The following is a 20,747-nucleotide window of genomic DNA, read 5'->3' on the forward strand; positions in this document are numbered from 1 at the left end:
CTTGTATAAGAATACTTGGGTAATGAGGATGTTAAAAAAATGCTCACACTATAGTTTTGTTTTTCATTTCCCTAATAATTAGTGATGTGGAGCATCATTTCATGTGTCTGTTGGCCATCTGTATATCTTCCTTGGAGAATTTCACTCATGTGGAAAATAATAAATACATGGATAAAGAGAACAGATTAGTGGTTACCTGAGGGGAAGAGGGTTGTGGGGTGGGTGAAAGGGACAAAGGGGCACATACGTATGGTGATGGATAAAAATTAGACTACTGGGGATGAGCACGAGGAATCATATTCAGGAATTGATAAATAATAATGCATACTTGAAATTACACAATGTTATAAATCTTTATAATCCCAATGAAATTTCTTTAAAAAATGCTCATGCTACCAAATGTGCTATTGAATGTGTAATTGTATTAACGTGGAAGCATGCCTGGCCACTTTCTAAATCATATTTTTAGGTGATATTAAAATCATGTCTAAACATTATGTCTGGGTGTGTCTGTGAGTGTGTTTCTGGATGAGATTAGCGCCTGAGCTGGTGGACTCAGTAAAGTGGACTGCCCTCACCAATGCAGGTGGGCATCATTCAATCCACTGAGGGCCTGCGGAGACCCTGCTTGAGCTGGGTCAGGTCTGCTCCTGCCTCGGACTGGGAATTACATCAACTGTCCCGGTTCTCAGGCCTTTGGACGTGGACTGAACTATACCACGAGCTTTCCTGAGTCTCCAGCTTGCAAACAGCAGGTTGTGGGATTTGTCATCCTCCATAATCATGTGAGCTAAGTCCTCCTAATAAATCTATCGATATACATACATATCTCCATATAGCTATATATAACTATCTCTATCTATCTATGGATCAATCAATCTCTCTATATATCTATCTCCTATTGGTTCTGTTTCTCTACAGAACCCTCACGAATACATGAAGTGTTCAATTATTGGTAATGAGAAGGTCCTAGAGTGTGAAAATGGAAGTGACAGAGGTAAGATGCATGAAAAGATCACTAGAGGAGAGGTGTTCAAGGAAAATAAGGGGAGAAAGAATGGTCTAGATGTAGCGACGAGGAACAAAGAGGACACTGACTCCATCTGTAGGTCTAGTGGTACAAGAGCTAGAGATTGAGTGAATCTGGCCACCACTGGAAAGGGCTGGAGAAGGTGCCACGTCCTCAGGTAAAGTCAGGTTTTGGGTTCCGAGCAAGAATCTGAATGGACTTCAGCCAGTTCTTCCGTAACACTTGTCATCAAATCTGAATTTGTTCCAACACATTTGACATATTAGGGAACAATGTGAGCCTAAGGCTCCTTTTGCATTTACCTAACGTGCGGTTTCATCGGTGAGAAATACTAAGTGAAACACTGAAGACTACACTGGGCTGTCGGCAGCTCCTTAGGCATACACAAAATGCACACGCTCTAACCCCTACCAGCTGCCTCAGTTTACTGCCCGTGTTATGAGCCACACTGACCCACAGCTGATGTTACAAATTTCCCTCCAATTTCAGCTGACGTTCTTCCACTGCTTCACAACAACTCACAAGCTGGCCCTGCCAACATTGGCTTCCACAGGCACCCTTAGGTCTTTTCCAAGGTCAAGTGCCATATTTATTGTAATATTTATGTCTTTCCTAACCATTTAACATGTGTAAAATTGTGCTACTGCTTTTATTAGGCTCCTACCTTTTTCCTAATATGTCACTGATGAAGTTTTTGAATATCGTGCCGCAATGCTATTTTCCCCATAAACTCTGGTTTTTATAGGGTGATTTGAATAGGACAGTGATTTTTAGTAACCTCTCTGTCGTGTTATGGAAGAGCTGACTGTATTTAGAGAGAGGCTGAATGTAGTGGATTTTGCTGATGAACGGACCATAAGTTCCTAAGAGCACAGGGGAAGGGGTTTTAAGAGATAAACAGGAGGAAGAGAGAAGGACAGAAAAGGGAGATGCAGAACGGCAGGATTATTAGACCGTGTGACCTGGAGTCTGGGGCTGGTTGTAGATTAAACAAGAGACAAAGGGGACAATGGGATTAATGCTGTGGGCTTAAGGCTGACGGTGGCCACCAGGCTGTGAGTGATGGGTTGGGAGGGGAGAAGTTCTGGGCCCTTCGTTATTTCTGCCTAAAGAAGCAAGGAAGTGAGGAGAGAGGGGCCAGGGCAGGTGGGTTTTCTCTGGGCACAAGGGGCTCCCTGAGAGAGTTAATACTTGAATGTGAATAAATTCAAGATAAAAGGAGATAATACTCGCTATTATGTCTGTTTGGCTAGGAGAAGGGGATTTGAAAGTAGGGAAAGACTAGGTCTTAAAATATGGAGGAGAACAGAGGAACTGACGCCATTCCAAGAGGGAGGGTGGAGACGCGCATAAATAAAAACGATTTCTCAGCCTTTTGCCCCGGTTTATTTTCAGGGTCTGAGCAGGAACTGTCCTGGGGACTTGGTGTTATTTCTGTCAAAACTGTCAGGTACTTTATGAAACGTTTCAAGGAGAAGAGAGAACTCTTTGACTAGAAAACATCCTTATTTTATTTTAAAAATAAAGTTAATGTTCTTCCCCCCAAAAAGTGAAGGGAGTGCTAAACAGTAAAGGAAGAAAAAAATCTCATTCTCTACCAAGGACTGGAACCACTTCTACTATTTTTGAGTTTTTTCCTTTGAATATTTTCAGTGTTTCATTTTTAATGTGAGTGGACTAAAAACTGAGAATATATACCAAAACCCACAGAGCACAACCTAATTATTTTCAAAACATTGCCTTCTAATTTTAAAAACCTGCCTCTCAACATAAAAGTCAGGAAGTATAGAAAAGTACAAAAGAAAATTAAGAATGCTAAGAACACCATCACTCAGAATTTTATGCATTTTCTGGAAGGTCCTTTCATTTACAGTTGACTGTCACAGTATCCTACGTGTGGTGGTTTTAAAGCAGAGTTATCACAGCCTATTTACAGGTCCTACATCAGTGATTCTCAAACTGTGGTCAGTGGGCCACCTGCATCTGAAACTCCTGTGCGCTCATGGAAATGCTGATTTTCAGGCCCCACTCCAGGCCCTTTGAATTAGGATCCCCAGGGGTTGGGCCCAGGAATCGCTGTTTCACAACCTCCTCAGCGGTTTCTTACAGTAAAGTTTGAAAGTATAATCCAGGTGGAGGACAATATGAAGAGAAATTTAGGTACAGATATCTAGTTATTAGCCTTTTCCAATTAAAATAATTGAACCAAGAGGTTATATTCAAAAGTGATAAAATTAAAATTTATTAAGCTATGATGTGCCAGGTATTGAAAAAATGGAACCCAAATTTTCCCAGGACCTGAGGACAAATTAAGTCACATTAAAGACCTTACTTCATTGACTGGTGCCCCTAAACTGCATAATGTGGTCTGACCCCACCCTGCACCTCCCCGTCGATTCTGGAAGCTGGTGTTAGTGTCTCCTCCGTGTTCCCTGGAGCACTTAAGGACAGCACTTTACTAGTTCCACTAATATGTTCCTCATTTATTTTATTTTTCTTGCCTTTCTAGTGTCACCGGTACCTGTGTGTATGCAGATTCTGCAGAGAAACAGAACAAATAGGATGTATATGTGTATGTATAAAAAGAGATTTATTATAAAGAATTGGCTCATGTGATATTGGTGGCTGGCAAGTCCCAAGATCTGCAGGGTGTTAGCCAGCTGGAGACCCAGGAGAATTGATGGCGTATTTCTAGTCTGAAGGCTGGCAGACTAGACACCCAGGAAGAGCCATTGTTTCCGTTTGATCTGAAGGCAGAAAAAAGCTGATGTCCCAGTTTGAAGGCTGTCAGGCAAGAGGATTCTCTGTTATTCAGTGGAGGGTCAGTTTTTTTTTTCTATTCAAGCCTTCAACTGATTAGATGAGGCCCACCCATATTAGGAGGGGCCATCTGCTTTACTCAGTCTACCAATTTAAACGTTATTCTCATCCAAAAATTTCCTCACAGAAATACCAAGAATAATGCTTGACCAAATATCTGGGTACCTCATGGCCCAGTCAAGTTGATACGTAAAATTAGCCATCCCATTGCATTCTCCCTTATTTAATGCAGATGGCACACAATTTATATAATAAATTAAATAGTTTTTATATTATAACCTACTTATTATAGATCAGATATTATTGTATATTAAAAAGCTAGCTCAGGGCCAGCCCTGGTGGCCTAGTGATTAAGTTTTGTTCACTCCGTTTTGGTGGCCTGGGTTCAGTTCCTCGGCACAGACCTACACTGCTCTGTTAGTGGCCATGCTGTGCTGGAGGCCCACATACTAAAAAATAGAGGAAGATTGGCATGGATGTTAGCTCAGGTCCAATCTTCCTCAGCAAAAAAACAAAAAGATAATTCAGGTTTTTAAAATAAAACATTATACTGTCACCAGCTAAATTTAAATACAATAATTAAGTAATTAAGTCTCATATTAAGGGAGAGGCATTGCAGTTGGGAGTATTTTCTGGTACTTACATACTTCTCCATTTTTTTAAACAAAAAGTATTCTCCTTGCCTATTCTTTTATTATTTACCTTTTTTAATATAGCTTTTTTGAAAATAGCATATTCATTCATTTTTGTTAACGAATATTTACTGAGAGCTTCCTGTAAGTCACTGTATGCACTGGGGACCCTCCTGCGACAGTGTGGACTTGCAGACCAGTTGTGAAACAGTTATTAAATCGTTACATAAGTAACTTAGAGCGACACTTCTGGTCCAAAAGAAAAATTCAGGATGCGATATAACAGCGCCTCTGTCCTAGAATTGAGGGTTTATGAAGTTGTGGAAATTTCCTCCAGCTGAGGTAATAAAGGATGAGTTAGAGTTGGCTTCATATTGGATGGAAGTAAAACTATTTCAGGCGGAGGAAACGGATGAGCGAAGCTGCTAAGGCAGGAAAGAGCTCAGAGCATTTGGGCTAAAAGAAGACTAGGTTGGCTCAAGGCAAGCGCAGGGGCCCATGCAGATCACGCAGCCTTCGCCGAGGATTTGGGATGTTTTCTAAAATAAACAGGAAACCTCTCAAGGGTTTCAGGCAGAGCAGGGCCGTGACTGGCTGTGTGTAGAGGGGATCACGCCGGACGCTCTGCGGATGTTGGCGTAGGGAGGCGGGAGTGGTGGTGGGGAGATGGTCCACCGGCTGCTGTAGAAGGGAAGAGAGGATAACGGCGGGATGCAGCGCGGTGGTGGTGACGGGCAGCAGTGGGTACCTTCAAGAAAGATTGACGAGGCAGGAATGATTGATAGACTCAGCTGTGGATGAGGGAGAGGGAGGAATCACAAACTACTGCTCGTTTTCTGAGAACTAACCGGGTGGATGGTGTTGCCTTTTATTGGGAGAGGGTACACTCGGGGGATAGCAACCTTGAAGGGGGAGAGTTTGAGCTCACTCTGGAGTCAGGATGTAGCGGGATGTCCAAGCCTAGTCATATCAAGTAGACAGAGTGGGGTGAGGGGAGAGGTCCAGGCTCTTGGTATATACTTGCTTTGGTGTTGACTCAATCTGGACAGATGAATTTTCTAGAATGAAAAGTACCACTTCCAGAGCTTCACCTATTTTTCTGCCCGGTTGAGTTTATGGTGATTGCAGTCTCCGGGGGGATTTTGGAGGAGAGGAACTGAAGACACTGGGGTGGGGGGTGCAGTGAAGACGAGGAAAGACCAAAAGCATTCTGAGCTTCTCAAAGTACACTCAAGCAGCTGACCCTTCTCGATGGTTCGGGTCTTGTGTATCGACCTGGGAAATGATCCTCAGGCATAAATAGTCCTTGCCTATTCTATTCAGTGGGTCAGGCTCATTTTGTTTGCAATTCCATTGGACTTAGATTAAGTTGAAATTATCTCCACTGCTAGATTTTTGTGGTGGTATTGGTTTTTATGTTCTTCTGTTATTGTGTAGCACATTTTAAGGAAAGTTCAGAAAGCTAGATCAGAGGTGCCAGACGGACATCATTTTCAACCAGCAGTCAAATTTCTCACTTTCTAATTTTTTTTAAAAAAATATGGATTTAGTTGATTCTATATAACTGTATCATCACTATCTTGGTCAGGGTGTTTTCTTTTAAATCTAATCAGAAATATTAGAAAAATGATTTTATATTTTAAATAATTTCTCCAAATTTTTAAAGACAGAAAATTAAAGATGATAAGAACTGAACACGCTTTTTAGCTTTTAAAATTTATATTTTAATGGATCAGTCTTTAGCGTGAATGGGACATTCTGTTCTGTCCCATTGGATAATTTAGGACCCAGAATAAAAAATACATAATAGTAATACAATGGACTATTATGTTTTCTTCAAATCAGGGAATTTAATATTATATTTTAAAAACAAAGGTCTTGGTATTTATAGAGCAACAAGAGAACTCTATCCTTCCTAAGAATTTATTATTATTATTATTATTATTATTATTAATTATTACTTAGGCACTTTTTCTTTCCTGCATATCAAGAGTACTCAGTATAGATTTCAACCTAATTCATAATTACTTAGTATCTAGTTCAGATGGCAAAAGATAACATAAGCTGAAATGAATTGAATCAGAGTTTAACAAAAACCCAGCAGACATTGTATTTTATTCAATTCCCTTGTTTCCTTGTACTCCTTATTTTATGAGCTCTCAAAATATATATATTTATTATACTATGTAAAATGTCGTTAGTCTTCTCGTGCAAACATAAAGCCATCTTTTATAGTTTTCATTTGTGTTGGTAAAATCTCTTCCTTCCTTCCCTTCTTTCTTTCCTTCTCTCTTTCTCTCTCTCTCCTTTCCTCTCTCCCCACTCCCATTCTTTCAACTAAGCAGTAGGCACAGAGCATTTTCCAGAGTATGAGGAGAATATGTAGATGTCTACAGGGTAATATTGGCCCTTGAAGGACTTCTATCTGGTCTCAAAGGACAGATATGCATACATAGAACACAAGAGTGCGAACCAAGAGATGGAGTGAGCTAACGTGCACTAAATAGGGAAGCAGCCAACCCCCACATTCCAAATTGAAGAACTGAGCTCGTGGCATGGTTTTGGCAGGGCTGGGAGCAGGAGAAGTGGCCAGATGGAAAGGGCTCTTTGAAATCACCTTAGTGACTGGATCAAGTGATTTGCTAATAAAATTCCCAATTTGGTACTAAAAATGAGGGTTTTTATGATTGAAAATTTTTATGAGGAAGATTAGAAGCCATTAAAAGCCGCATTTGGCTCCAAATGACTCCACTTAACCAAGAGCCGAAATGCCTTTGTGGATCACAGTCGCTAATGAGAATTGCGCTCGAAGGTGAAAGAGGAGCCAGAACAGAGCGGAGCCCACTTGTTTCCTGCATCAGCCAATCCCTCCAAGGGAACCAGCTGCTGCTCTCTGAACCTGCTAACATTTGAGCTGTTTTCAAGGGTAGCTGCGAGTGGAGAGAATTCGTCTTGGCAGCGGTGCACTCCATGGTATTATGGATTCAAGGTAAAAATGTTGTAGTATCAAATAAGCCTGGAAACCTTGAGTAAAACAGAGTTAAACAAGATTGTCACCTGCTGGACGTCTCTAAGATTTTAACACACTAGGATGAATTGTGAAGTTACTAGGATATTTCCCAAGTTTATCTGTCCGGTGAACCTTTTCCTTAGAGCGCCTTCTAAGACTTGTGTTCTGCAAAATCCACTTTGGGGAACATTTTATTAGATGAATCTTTAAATATAAGCTACAGCTGGAGTCACTCTATATTGTCTAAAGTGGGAGTCTTTGAGAATATGCAGGGAGCTATAAATAATTATGCTTGACAGCAAGTATAACCTGGGATTGCAATGGGCAAACCAGGATGTATGATCCTCTTAGTTATAGTTAATATGGGATGTTGCAACAGCAATTGTTATTCTCTGGACGTCATCAAAGCTATAGGACATAAGTAGGTTGGGTCAGGTCCTCTGAGAATCAGGTCCCAGGATGAGGTTAGATATAAGCAAGAGAGTTGTTGGGGGAACTTCCTGTGAAGGATGAAGGGGGAGAGAGCAGGAGGAGGTGGGGAGAGCTTCAGGCTGTGTTGTGGATCTGATACCTGTGAAAGAGGAGAAGGAAGGGAGAAAGGAAGGAAGGAAGGGAGAGAGGGAGGAGGACTGGGGAGGAAGAGCCTCAGATTGTAGCACAGTTCTGAGAAAGACTTGACTAGACTGATGGGGTCCCCAAGCAAAGGCTGCCTGTTGGGGGAGTCCCACGTCGGGCAGGAATGGGCTAGCTCTGGCATCCTTGCTGTGGGAACCACACATGGGAAGCTTGGCCTCAGCATGAGCACCATGCTGGGTCCCAAGGGTGGCAGCTAGAGGCTCCTTGCAGCAGACTCTCTTGAAGGCGGTCTGAGAGGCTCGTCTCTGTGGCCGCCACCAAGATTAACTTGCCAAAAATTAAATATCATTTGCTGAATTACCGTCATAATTATTTCAATCCCATTGCTTGGCTCTGGAAATTGGACCTCGGCCTGGGTCCCCACAGCACAGTGGAAGAGGAGGCTGACATTTCTTCATAATTGGGAAATCCCTGGGCTATTGAAAAACTCTTACGCCAAGTGGGCATGCAGTGGAAGAGCTGTCAGACTACCCCAGAAAATGCAGTTCATCAGGAGAAATGTATTTATGAATAAGTAGGGAGGGTTCCATCCTGGGCCTGTATACTATCTTCCAATTAAATTCTGTTAGCAGAGATGTGCTGTTTGCAATGGCAGCAGCACTGTCAGAGCGCCATGATTTCTGGTTGCATAGATAATTTCCACTCTTGGTAAATTCCAGCAGAGAAAGGAGGAAGCAGAATTTCAGCAGTTTTGAATTCAAGGCTTACGTAGCCTTGACTGGCCTGTTGAAACACGGCTCTCTGAGATTTCAGTTTACTCTCCATGGCAACGTGTATGTATTGTCAGAATTGATGATGAGCATGGTAGGTTGCTGAGTTCCTCTCTCTGGCTCCTTCTAGGTGGAGATCGATTTTGACTCAGAGGAGCAAAATGTAGCATTTGTCTATGACTATATTCCAAAGCCAAAATAATCAATTGTGATTATGCCTCTGTGATGCTTAATTTTATGTACCAAATTAGGTAGGCTATAGCACCCAGCTATTTGGACAAACAGCAGTCAAGGTATTGCTGTAAAGGTTCTTCTAGATGTGATTAACATGTACATCAGTAGACTTTGAGTAAAGCAGACCACCCTCCATAATGGGTGTGGGCCTCATCCAATCAGTTGAAGGCCTTAAAAGAGAAAAGACTAAGGTCCCCCAAGGAAGAAAGAATTCTGCCTCCAGACTTGAGCTGCAACATCAACTCTTCCCTGGGTCTCCCCTGTCTACTCTGCAGACTTTGGACTTGCCAACCCCTACAATCACATGAGCCAATTCCTTAAAACCAGTCTCTCTCCCCATATATATAAATACACACACACACAGCCTATTGGTTCCATTTCCCTGGAGAACCCTGATTAATAGAGTATCCTGGAAAAGAAGAGCCATGATCCACGTCTGATTCAAGTAGTCGTTATTTGAAAAGCACTATGTGCCCCTCCCACCCCTGTGTATCACCCCAGTGATGAAGAAAATGATAAATAATATTGGTAGTAGTGGCAGTGGGAGAGCTTGGAGTCACAGTACTCTTAAGTACTTACTGAGTACATGGCATTGTTCTGGGCACTTTACCTCCATTAACACTTTGAATCAACACTTAACAACCCTATGAAGTGAGCATGATTGTTCCCATTTTATACTTGCTCAAGGTCCACAGCTAGTAAGCGGCAGAGCTGGCATACAGTGTCCTTAACCCCTGCATGCTGTTGCCTCTCATGTGCGGCTGCACACGAGATGGCTCCCACCACTTTTCGGTGATGATGACTGCTGGGTAGCTGCCGGTCTCCTCCGCTCAGCTTGGTCCCTTCTGTCCACACCCAGTTAGACCAGGGAGCCCCCTTGTCTGTTTGTCCCTCCTGAATTCTCCAGAAGCCCAGTGTAGAAGCAGTGCCACACACCTGCCCTTCATGCTTCTCCCCTCCCCTCCCCTCACAGAAAGCTATACTTCTACAATGATAGTTACATGTCATTGTACATTTGTCCAAACCCATAGAATGTACAACACCAAGAGTGAACACTAATGTCGACTATGGACTCTGGGTGATAACGCTGTGTCAGTGTAGGTTCATCGATTGTAACAAATGTCCCACTCTGGAGGGGATGTTGATAACGAGCGAGGGTGTGATTGTGGGGAAACAGGGAGTACAGTCGTGCATGGGTAAATGACGGGGATACGTTCTGAGACGTGTCGATTTTGTCATTGTGTGAACATCATAGAGTGCACTTACATAAACCTAGACGGTATAGCCTACTACGCACCTAGGCTACATGGTACTAATTTTATGGGACCACCAATGTATGTGCTGTCCTGCTTTGACCGAAATGTCATTCTGTCACACGTGACTGTATATGGGAACTCTCTGTACCTTCCTCTCAACTTTGCTGTGAACCTAAACTACTCTAAAAAAAAAAGCCTTAAAAAATAAAAGACATATTGAAGGCCTAACCTCAGAATGTGACTGTATTTGGAAACAGGCTCATTGAAAATTAATTAAATTAAGATGCAGTCATGCTAGAGTATGATGGGCCCCTAATCCAGTAAGACTGGTGTCCTTGAAAGAAAGGAGAACATCCGTAAACACAGGCAGACACAGAGGGAAGACGATGTGGAGACAAACAGGAGAAGATGACCATGTGACCAGAATGGAGCAGCAACAACCAAGGAACTCCATGGATGGCTAGCAAACACCAGAAGCTACAAGACTCAGGGAAGCGTTCTCCTGTGGAGCTCTCGGAGGGAGCAGGGCCCTACGCCTTGATTTCAGACTTCTGGCCTCCGGACTATGAGACAATAACCTTTGTTTTAAGCCAAGAAAAAAGAAAAGAATGCTCAGAGGTTCGTTGAAAGGGATCAAGGCGCTGGAACACGAGAGAGAAACCCATTGTAAACAGAGATCTGAGTCTTTCTGTGCCCATGGACTCTTCTCACCATAATATTTTAAAATGCATTAAATAAAGTATATTGGATGACAAAGGACACCGATTACGTTGAAATATACTTACTAAACTATTAAAAAATAAATCTGCAATTAGCAAGACAGGTGCTTCTTTATGAACACCTTAAGTAACAAGATTTAGCCGTAGTCATGTGAGTAGCAGAATGTCAAAGTAGTGACTAGCGTAAGTGATCTTTTGAGATGTCTGCGAACTGTTGTGATGTGAAAATAGATGATATGCCAATGGGTCACAAAGTCACAAGTATTGCTAATACTATTGTAGATTGTCATTCATAACTGAAGAAAATACTAGATTCCAGTTAAAGGATAGTGAGAACAAAGATGCAATTTTTTTTTCTATGCAGGTTTTGTGAATGCCATGTTAAGAACCGTTGTTTTAAAAGTTTCCAGATATTTCTCATCTAGGTAGAGGCCAAAAATCACCTTTGAAAGTGACTTTTATTCTTTATTCTTGGAAGGGCTGGCTAGGTGACAGCTGTCTACTCAGTCAGGTGGGGGCCTAATTACTGTGTGGACTGGATCAGCCAGTACATTTTGTCATTTGACAACATTTCTGCTCTGTTATCTTTTAGGTATTCGGGGTTGCGGGAGGAGAGATGGTGGGGAGGGAGGGACAACCTTACACAGGGCTCAGGGAACATTCAGGAAGTGAACACTTTCATGCCTTCCCTTTCACCTTTAGGGAGACATGGTTAAGAGCAGAGGCCCTGGAGCCAGACTTCCTAGGTTCAAATCCCCCCCCCCCCCCCCCGTCAGTTACTAGCTGTGTTACATTACTTCTCTGTCTCTTTTCCTTCATCAGAAAAGCGGGGCAAAAATTAATATTTACTTCATAGGGTTCCTCTGAGGATTAAATGAACAAGGTGCTTAGAACAGACCCTAAGTACTAGCTATTATTGCTGTTTCTGTTATTAAATGTCAATATATCAGAACCTCTTTGAGCTTTTATCATACACGTTAAAACAAATTCGAAAAACAAGACTGTGCCTTTGGAGGACAAGCTTCAACTTGATCAGACTCACAGTCCATCAGGTGGGTGACTTCGCGTTATTTCAGCCTAGCTCTCCTGATGGTTACACTTCTGCTATGACTCACTTTGGAAAGCATCCATTATGGTTTGAATTTATGCGTCTGTTTCCGGAAGTTGTGGGGGAGAATTTGAATTAATTTTGGATTATCAATACCACTGCTGAGGACTGGAAAATGCTTTGCAGTATTTCAAAACAAGGACTAACACAAAATTGCTTGTGAAACAAGCCTCCAATATATTTTAAGTCCTAGATTGGATTCTGCCTTTATCCTCAATCCCCGTATGACTTCCAAGTCTGTATGATAAAAGCTCCCTATTTTTGACTAGTCTGTAAGTTGCCAGCGTCCTTTACAGGCTCATATGTCTACTCTGCTTAGCTGGTGATCAGTGACTTTGCCTGTGCATTTCCCCCAGCTGGCTGTGTCCTCTTGCTACACGGAAGTCAAGAGGGTGGCATCTCGTTGTGGAAAGGAACAGTACATGGAAAAGCGAGAGACTGAGGTTCTTGTGTTCACTCCACCACTTGGTGATCATGTGATCTGGCAAAGGTACTTGACTTCAGTGGACAAAATTGCCTCAGCTACTCAACGTAGGAACCAGACCTGATCATCTAGGTCCTTCCGAAAGAGCTATACTTCCATTCAGCTGTTAAAGTTTTGTACTGTATTTCTGGGTAGGATTATTGCCTTTTTTATGCTATTCTGTTTTTTGACTATTGTACAATGAGCATTTATTGCTGATTTAAATTTTTTCATAAAGAGTCTGCACCGTTAGTCTTTCCATTTGTCCAGTTAAAGCGTTGTTGAAATGCTATACTTCTATACAGCTGTTAAAATTTTACACTGTGTGGCTGGGTAGGAAAAATAAAATTATGAAAACCTTTAAAGAAATATTAGAAGTTAAGCATATGCTTGTGATAATTTAGCACTGGAGATATCTGAAAATCCTGAGCAATTTAATAGGCTAATATTTAGACATCTGTACTTTAATAAATATCAAGTATATAAACAATTAAGTTGGATTATCAAGAAACTGATCTCAGGGCCAGCCTGGTGGTGTAGTGCTTAAGTGGCCTGGGGTTTGTGGGTTTGGGGGTTCATATCCCCAGTGTGGACCTACCCACTGCTCGTCAAGCCATGCTGTGGTGGTGTCCCACATACAAAATAGAGGAAGAATGGCACAGAGGTTAACTCAGTGACAATCTTGCTCAAGCAAAAAGGGGAAGATTAGCAACAGATGTTAGCTCAGGGCCAATCTTTGTCACCAGAAAAAAAAAAAAGAAAAGAAAAGAAAGAAAAAGACACTGATCTAGACACAAAAATTCAAAAGTAAAAGTGCCAATCTAAATTTTTTCTTTTGTTTTATACAGAATATTTTTTACCAAAGTTGCTTAATGTACAATTTCTCTCTTATCCCTTTGAAGACTTCTGTCGTGAAAATAATAATTCATTTGTCTGATGTTTTGAAATAGCAAGCTTCTCAGTTGTTATATTTTATCTCATTATGGATTAAAGTATGTATCTTCAGGAAACACAGTTTTTATTACCTTAGCAGTGCCTTCAGGACCTTAATGCATTAAGTAGTTTGTCACATGGCTCTCTGTAGCTTGTTGTGACATGCCGAGGTGAGAAGATGTGGCTTTCTGACTGCAAAGCTTCTGATACCTTCAATTTGTAGTTATCCTTCCTGTCGAGGAATTCCCTCTGATTTCTTTTTTTTTTTTTTTTAAGGAAGATTAGCCCTGAGCTAACATCTGGTGCCAATCCTCCTCTTTTTTTTTACTTGAGGAAGATTAGCCCTGAGCTAACATCTGTGCCAATCCTCCTCCACTTTATGTGTGGGTTGCCACCATAGCATGGCTGATGACTGGTGTAGGTCCATGCCTGGGATCCCAACTGGTGAACCTGGGCCACTGAAGTGGAGCAAGCCTAACCCAACCACTACACCATGAGGCTGGCCCCGGAATTCCCTCTGATTTTAAGATAACCTTGCTGCCTGGTTAGCTCCTAAGTTAGCAAAGATCAGAGCCTGTGTGTTGTTTTTCACAAGGAACATCTGTGGATTCGACTGTAAACCTTCATCAATATATTTGTTTCTTTGCCTTCCTCCAGGAAATCAGTTTCCTGGAATATATTGGGAAGCATTTTCCACTCCTTTTTTCAGCGTTCCTGGAAAACCATCCGCATATATATCTAGGAATGGATAAGCACATTCTTTCCGGCTCTCTCACAACCTGGTCTGGGCCATTCGGAACTGTGTATTTTGCATCATTTCTCAGAGATTCCCAGTCTCCAGGTCTGGTACTGGCTTACTAACTTGGGCTATCTTCCCTTCTCTGAATCAGTTTTCCCCTTCAACTATCTGTGTTCCTCTCAGTGATCTGCTTTTGCTCAAATCCTGGGATCAGGGTCTTCTGTGGAAACCTCAACTAAGATATCCTATAACTGCTTGAATTTTATTCCTTTTCTCCCCCCAGGCTGGCATGAGAGACCTGGGGAAGCAATTGTTTCTGTGTTGTAACACTCGGCTGTCTGGGATCCTGCCACAAGGTCTGAGTTTAAGAGTATCCAGGAAAATCCTTCAGCTCAATGCCAGTTTGTCTTCCCTCTCTTCATCTTATCAGAACCAGCAACAGCTTTCTAGTTGCTTGGATTGTTACGTCTTTACCACCCACCTTCCAGAAATCCCCTGGCTTACCCAGCAGTCATCCACCCATCTAGTCTACGCACCACTCAGGCCGAACTACCTCTTTGTTGTCACTGGGGACAGAGAATCTGCTTTAGTTACTTATCTATTACTCAAAACAACCACCACACTATTTCTCACAATTCTTTGGGTTCTCTGGACTCAGTTGGGATGTTCTGTTCTGCTTAGTGTTGGCTGTGGTCACTCATGTGGCTCCATTCAGCTGGGAGCTCTACTGGGACGAGAACATTCAAGATGGCTTCTTTCACACCTCTGGTACCTCAGCTGGCGACTGGAATGGCTGGGCTGGCTGGCATCTCTTCCTCCATCTGGTCTCTCATCATGTTTATAGTCTGGTCTGAGCTTCTTTACATAATAGCTGGCTTCCAAGAAAGTGCAAGTTGAAGCTAGAAAGCCTTTTAAAGCCTTGACTCTGAAGTCCCGTCACTTCCATTGATTTCTCTTGGCCAAATCAAGCCATTAGGCTAGCCCAGAGTCAAGTGGGAGGGAAATAGATTCTATCTGTTGATGAAGGGAGTGGCTACATGTGCAGGGATGGGAGGAATTGTTGGCGGCCATCTTTGGAAATGATCTCCCACAACACCCCATCACTTTGACTGCTGGTCAACATCTTGCTTTTCCTCCTCTCCCAATTATTTAGCTTACCTTGGCCAGAGATTTTTCTTCCCGTTTTGATTGGGTCTTCAATTGACCAATGCCAATCCTTTCTATATAATACGCCTCTTTTACACATATTCCACAAGGCATAGCAGGACCGCTTAGTACAATAGCAGAGATATCCCTTATGTAACAGCATTGGTAGTACCCTTGGTAACTATTTCAATAGCCCCTTTTGTGCTTAAAAATCTAATTCATTATTTAAAAACAAAGTCATAAATATCTTGAGGTCTTGAGGTAATATCTATTTACCAAATTTCTATGAGTGCCTGGAAAAACTACCATAGTTATTCAAGTGTTCTTGTCATATAATCCCCTTCTTGTCATTTTATAAGAGGCACATGTAACAGGAAGTTAGAGTTAGTGTCTTGTGAAATTAGCCCCCTTTTCCTAGATTTTTAATGGGTGAGAAATCTAAGAAACTGAGAGTTGCACTTTTGGAGCTGCCACTTGAAGCAGCTTGTGGGCCTTGTCAAACATTTCTGTCTCATTATCTCCCAGAGGTTCTCCCAATGGAAATGGACTACAGACCTGAAAAGTTTATTCTTCTTCCCACCCCCTCTCCTTAGAGAATATTCCTTGAATTAAAAACAATCATGAGATCAGTCTTGGGGTGAAAAGTATTTCTTCCACTTTTCTTAGCCTTCTTTTTCGTTATTTTTTGGTTCTATTAAAAGATTGGCCCTAGAGCCAAAAGAATTTTGGACAGTGTTCTAGAGATTAATTGAAAAGACATGTTTTCTGTATCTTTAGTGTTCAACAAAATGGCATTATTTAATGTTTGCCCTTTTCTTGGCAGAGAAATCACTACTCAGGTGACTGAAAGCTATGTCCTTTCGCCTCATTTTACAGATATTTTGAAACCTCTTTCTGCTTCTCTAGGAAACAGTTCAAGGAACAAAGGAATTTGCATATTTAATTTGTCATGTTATAACTGTAAAATAGAACCATCTAGAAAACTGAGAAGGTTTTCATTCTCTTATGACTACCATATCATCCCACATGATTTGCCTAACTAGAACAAACTAGTCTCATCCACTGGAGGGGGCAGACGCTGGGAAATTCCATGTAGAGGCAGAATACAGTATTTGGAGGGGATAACAGCCAACCAGCAGTCAAGCTATTAGTTGAGGGGTCTGGCCAAAGTGTTACAATGCTCCAAACAGCTAGCTTGGCTTGGTGAAGGAGAACAGTGGCACATATAATTCTGGGAGCCCTAATTGTGGACCCTTGGAGTTAGGGGAGTCTAACATAACTAGCAAGGCCTTCAGCTGCTACTCAGGGGTTTAAGATGGAGGCTAGAATTTTCCAAGCAATTGATTAGCAACACAAGGCGAGACCTTAGTCCAAGAAGGGCTAAGATTCTAGGCAGGTTTTCCAACTGGGAAGTGAGGTAAAGACCATTTATCAGACGTGGAATGCAAACATCAGAATATTGTTACTGGTTGAGCTAGAGCTCTTTGGATTCCTTCTAAGTAAGGTGCCTGCAGTGGTCACTTGGGCTCATCCCTGGGATGATGACTCCACAGATTAGGAACCAGGCAAGGCTCACCTGTCACTTTGTATTGTCTCTTGCACCAACTGTGACAAAGTAAATGAGAAAGTAGGGACTGTTTTAATCCAAATTGAATTTTGACTCCAAGTATTTCTCCCTTGTGATCCATATGTCCCCAAATTCTAGGTGGGGTTTTGTCTCCAGAAAAAAATTTTAAATGCTTTAGGCACAAAAATTCCTTCCAGTGTTTGACTCTATGTGATGAGATGTGGGAAGTTACAGTAGTGGATAGAGGATGGCAGTGACAAGGCTAGACTGTGGAGAGGGGTTAAGGGTATGGAAGAGTAGATGAGAGGGGGAGCAAACCTCACTTACTTCAGAATTGCAGTCAAGGTTGGGACAGGTGTGGACCACTGCAGCATGCATAGCCCACATTTGCTAGCCAGGCTCCTGCATTTCCCAGATTAACTATTATTCATGAATCCAAGTACTTACAGTTTAGTTACCTTAGACTTAGCTGAGAAAGCAGAAATCAAATGACTTGCACAATCTGATTTCGCACCAAGGTAAATTTTAGAATTTGATAGACTGCAACAGGAAGAATTCAGTTTCTTTTAATAGCATTAAAAAAAATCCCTCTCAGGTCAGGAAAATGAGGTTGTGATTTCTTTGCAATCTCATCTTTTCTGTCCTTAAGTCTGTAATCACTTCACGTCAGCAAGGATATATTAGGCATCTCTTATATGCCCCAGAATATTTTGAGAAAAGCCAAATAAGTAGAAGAGTTAGCCCTTGATACGTCCCATTCATGGAGTGTTTATTCTGCCAAAGATCGTGCTTGTTGCTTTATGTACATGTCTCATTTAATCCTCATAATAATCCTTTGAGATATTGATCCAATTGCTATTGCTGTACAGCAAATAAGCCCCAAACTTGCAGCTTAAAGTGACCATTTTATTATGTGACAGATTCTGGGTCAAGAATTTAGACAGAGTACAGAGGAAATGGCTTGTCTGTGATACAGGAAGTCTCAGGTCTCAGCAGTGACAGCATGAAAGCTGGGACTAGCATCATCTGGAAATGTTCTTACTCAGATATCTGGCAGCTGATGCTAGCTGTCAGCTGGGGCTGTTGACTGGGGCACCTACACTTAGCCTCTCTGTGTGGCCTGGGCTTCCTTATAGCATAGTGGTCTCAGGACCTCCAAAAGTGAGTGTCTTAGCTGACAAGAAGGAAACTGCATTGACTTTTATGAATAGCCTCGGATGTCATTCAGCATTATTTCCACTGCATTCTGTTGGTTACCAGTGAATTGCAAGTCTGCTCTGTATTCACAGAGAGGGTTCATAGACCCCACCTCCTGACTTTTTTGGGTCAAAGAGTTTGCGGACACGTTTTAAAACAGCCACAGTCTATTCTCATGCAAAACACACTTCCCTCCTCCCAAGATCCCCGAATAGTGGCATGTATAATGTCATCAGGCTTAGGCTTGAGGTTCAGTTTCTCATCATCAAAATCAAGTCCTTGTGTGGATAAGACTCCCTTCCAGTGCAATTTCTCAGATATGGCTCTTCAAGTACGGTTCCTCTTCAACTGAAGACTTGAAGACTAAAGGAACAAATTATCTAATGCTCACACATCCAACTTACCACCATCTAATGGTGGGAAAGGCAAAGATAACTGCTTATACATTCTGGTTCAAAAAGGTAGAGAGTGGGGGTCTGGCCCCATAGCATAGCGGTTAAGTTCACGTGCTCCACTTTGGTGGTCCAGGGTTTGCTGGTTTGGATCCCAGGCATGGACCTATGCACCACTTGTCAAGCCATGCTGTGGCTGGCATCCTACATATAGAATAGAGGAAGATGGGCACAGATGTTGGCTCAGGGCCATTCTTCCTTAGCAAAAAGAGGAGGTTTGGCAGGGGATGTTAGCTCAGGGCTAATCTTCCTCAAAAATAAAAAAAAGGAGAGAATGGGAGTCACATGGCAGTCACTGGTCCATAGCAATTCTGAAATCTGGTCAGGCATGGGCTGCCAGACTCTTGAGCTCACTTCTACTTCTTAGGAGTTTTTCTGTGTGGTTCTCGACTCTTCCCTCTAAACTCTTGGTTCCATCTTTTGAGTCATCCTTCCTTTCCTGTAATAATTGGCCCATGTTTGTAACTGAGTAAACTCCTCATCCTGCTTCCTGCCCAGAGAAGTTTTCGGGTTCAGTCCTAAGGCTTCCCTTCATTTTGTACTGTTTCTGTTCCTCTTAGTACCAGCTGACATGTTTCTATCAATACAATTTTATTAAAACTTTGTGGATTTTCTCTGAATCTTGTTGGGATTCACTTCATTAGGCAAAAGGCATGACCACAGATGTCTTTCAGACAAGCTCTTCTTTATCTTGAGGAATCTGAGAGATTTCTGAGTGACAAGGCCCTTAAGATTATGGGAAGTCCTTTAAGAGAGAGGGTCTGTGATATATGCCTTTAATATCGTTGGAAGTCCTTTGATATGTCTGAAAGTTTCCATGAGGCACAGTCTCAGATCTTTCTGAGGCCTTAACAAATGCTCTTACAGTTACTCCTTTAGATTTTATCTTTCCCCTAGAAATACTCTTAATTTGCCATGTGCAGACACCAAGAATGTGAAACAGTTTTATCTTTGAGCCCAGCAACTTCTAGCTCTGGTGTATTTCCTCAAAATTTTGCTTGAAAACTAATCAATTTACCTTTTAGCTCATCTCTCTCCTCTTGCATTTTATCCTAGGCAGCAAGAAGAAGTCAGATATCTTTTTAAATATTCTACAAGGATATCTGCTCAGCTAGATCATCAAATTCCTTAGGTTTATTTCCAATTTTTCATGTTATCGCATATGACAGTTTAGCCAAACTTTACACCACTAGGTAATAAGCTTTCACTTTCCTCTAGCTTCTTATAACATTTTCCTTGGCTTTTCTTCAAATCCTCACCAACAGCCTCCTCTAGCTTTGTCAGGCTTCCATTAACTGTCTCCTTACGATCCATTCAGCTGCTGCCAGATAGTGATGTCATGTCTCAAAGCCATGTCTCATGCTTTAGCTTTTTGATACAGTTTCACTCTACTTCTAGGTACCAAATTTCTGTTCTAGTTATTATTGCTGCATAGTAAATTGCTCCTAAAATGAGTAGCTTAAAATAACCATTTTATTATGCTCAGGTATTCTGTGGCTCAGAAATTGGGACAGAGACAACAGAGATAGTTTTTCTCTGCTCCATGCTGGCTGGGTCCTCAACTGGAAAGACTCAATGAGCAGGCAATGACTTGACAGTGGAGGGCTGGCATCATCTGCAGATGTCTTCACTCACATGTCTAGCAACTGATGCTGGCTATTGGCTGGGACATCAACTGGAGCTTCCTACTGAAACACTTAACATATGACGTCTGCCTGTGACCTGGGCTTCCTTGGCCTCATTCTTAAATGATAGTTCAAGGCTTCAAAAGCATCTCAGTGAACCAGGCAGAAACTGCCTAACTTCTTTTGATCTAGTCTCTGAAGTTATCCAGTATCATTTCTCCTGTATACTATTGGTTACAAACAAGTCACAAATGTGCCTAGTTTCAAGGAGAGGGTACGTAAGACTCTGCCTTTTCATTGGACGGTTGTCAAGGAATTTGTAGACATAATTTTAAAATTCAATGAGTATTATTACTTTTTTTACAGATAAAGTTAAGTAAGTGGCTGAACCCAAATTCAGGTGACTTGCAGCCAAACCTTTTGATCATTAAAATATATTGCTGGCAAATATGCTAGAGAGTTAACATTAA

The sequence above is a fragment of the Equus quagga genome, chromosome 12, assembly GCF_021613505.1.
Source record: "Equus quagga isolate Etosha38 chromosome 12, UCLA_HA_Equagga_1.0, whole genome shotgun sequence".
Classification (NCBI taxonomy): Eukaryota; Metazoa; Chordata; class Mammalia; order Perissodactyla; family Equidae; genus Equus; species Equus quagga.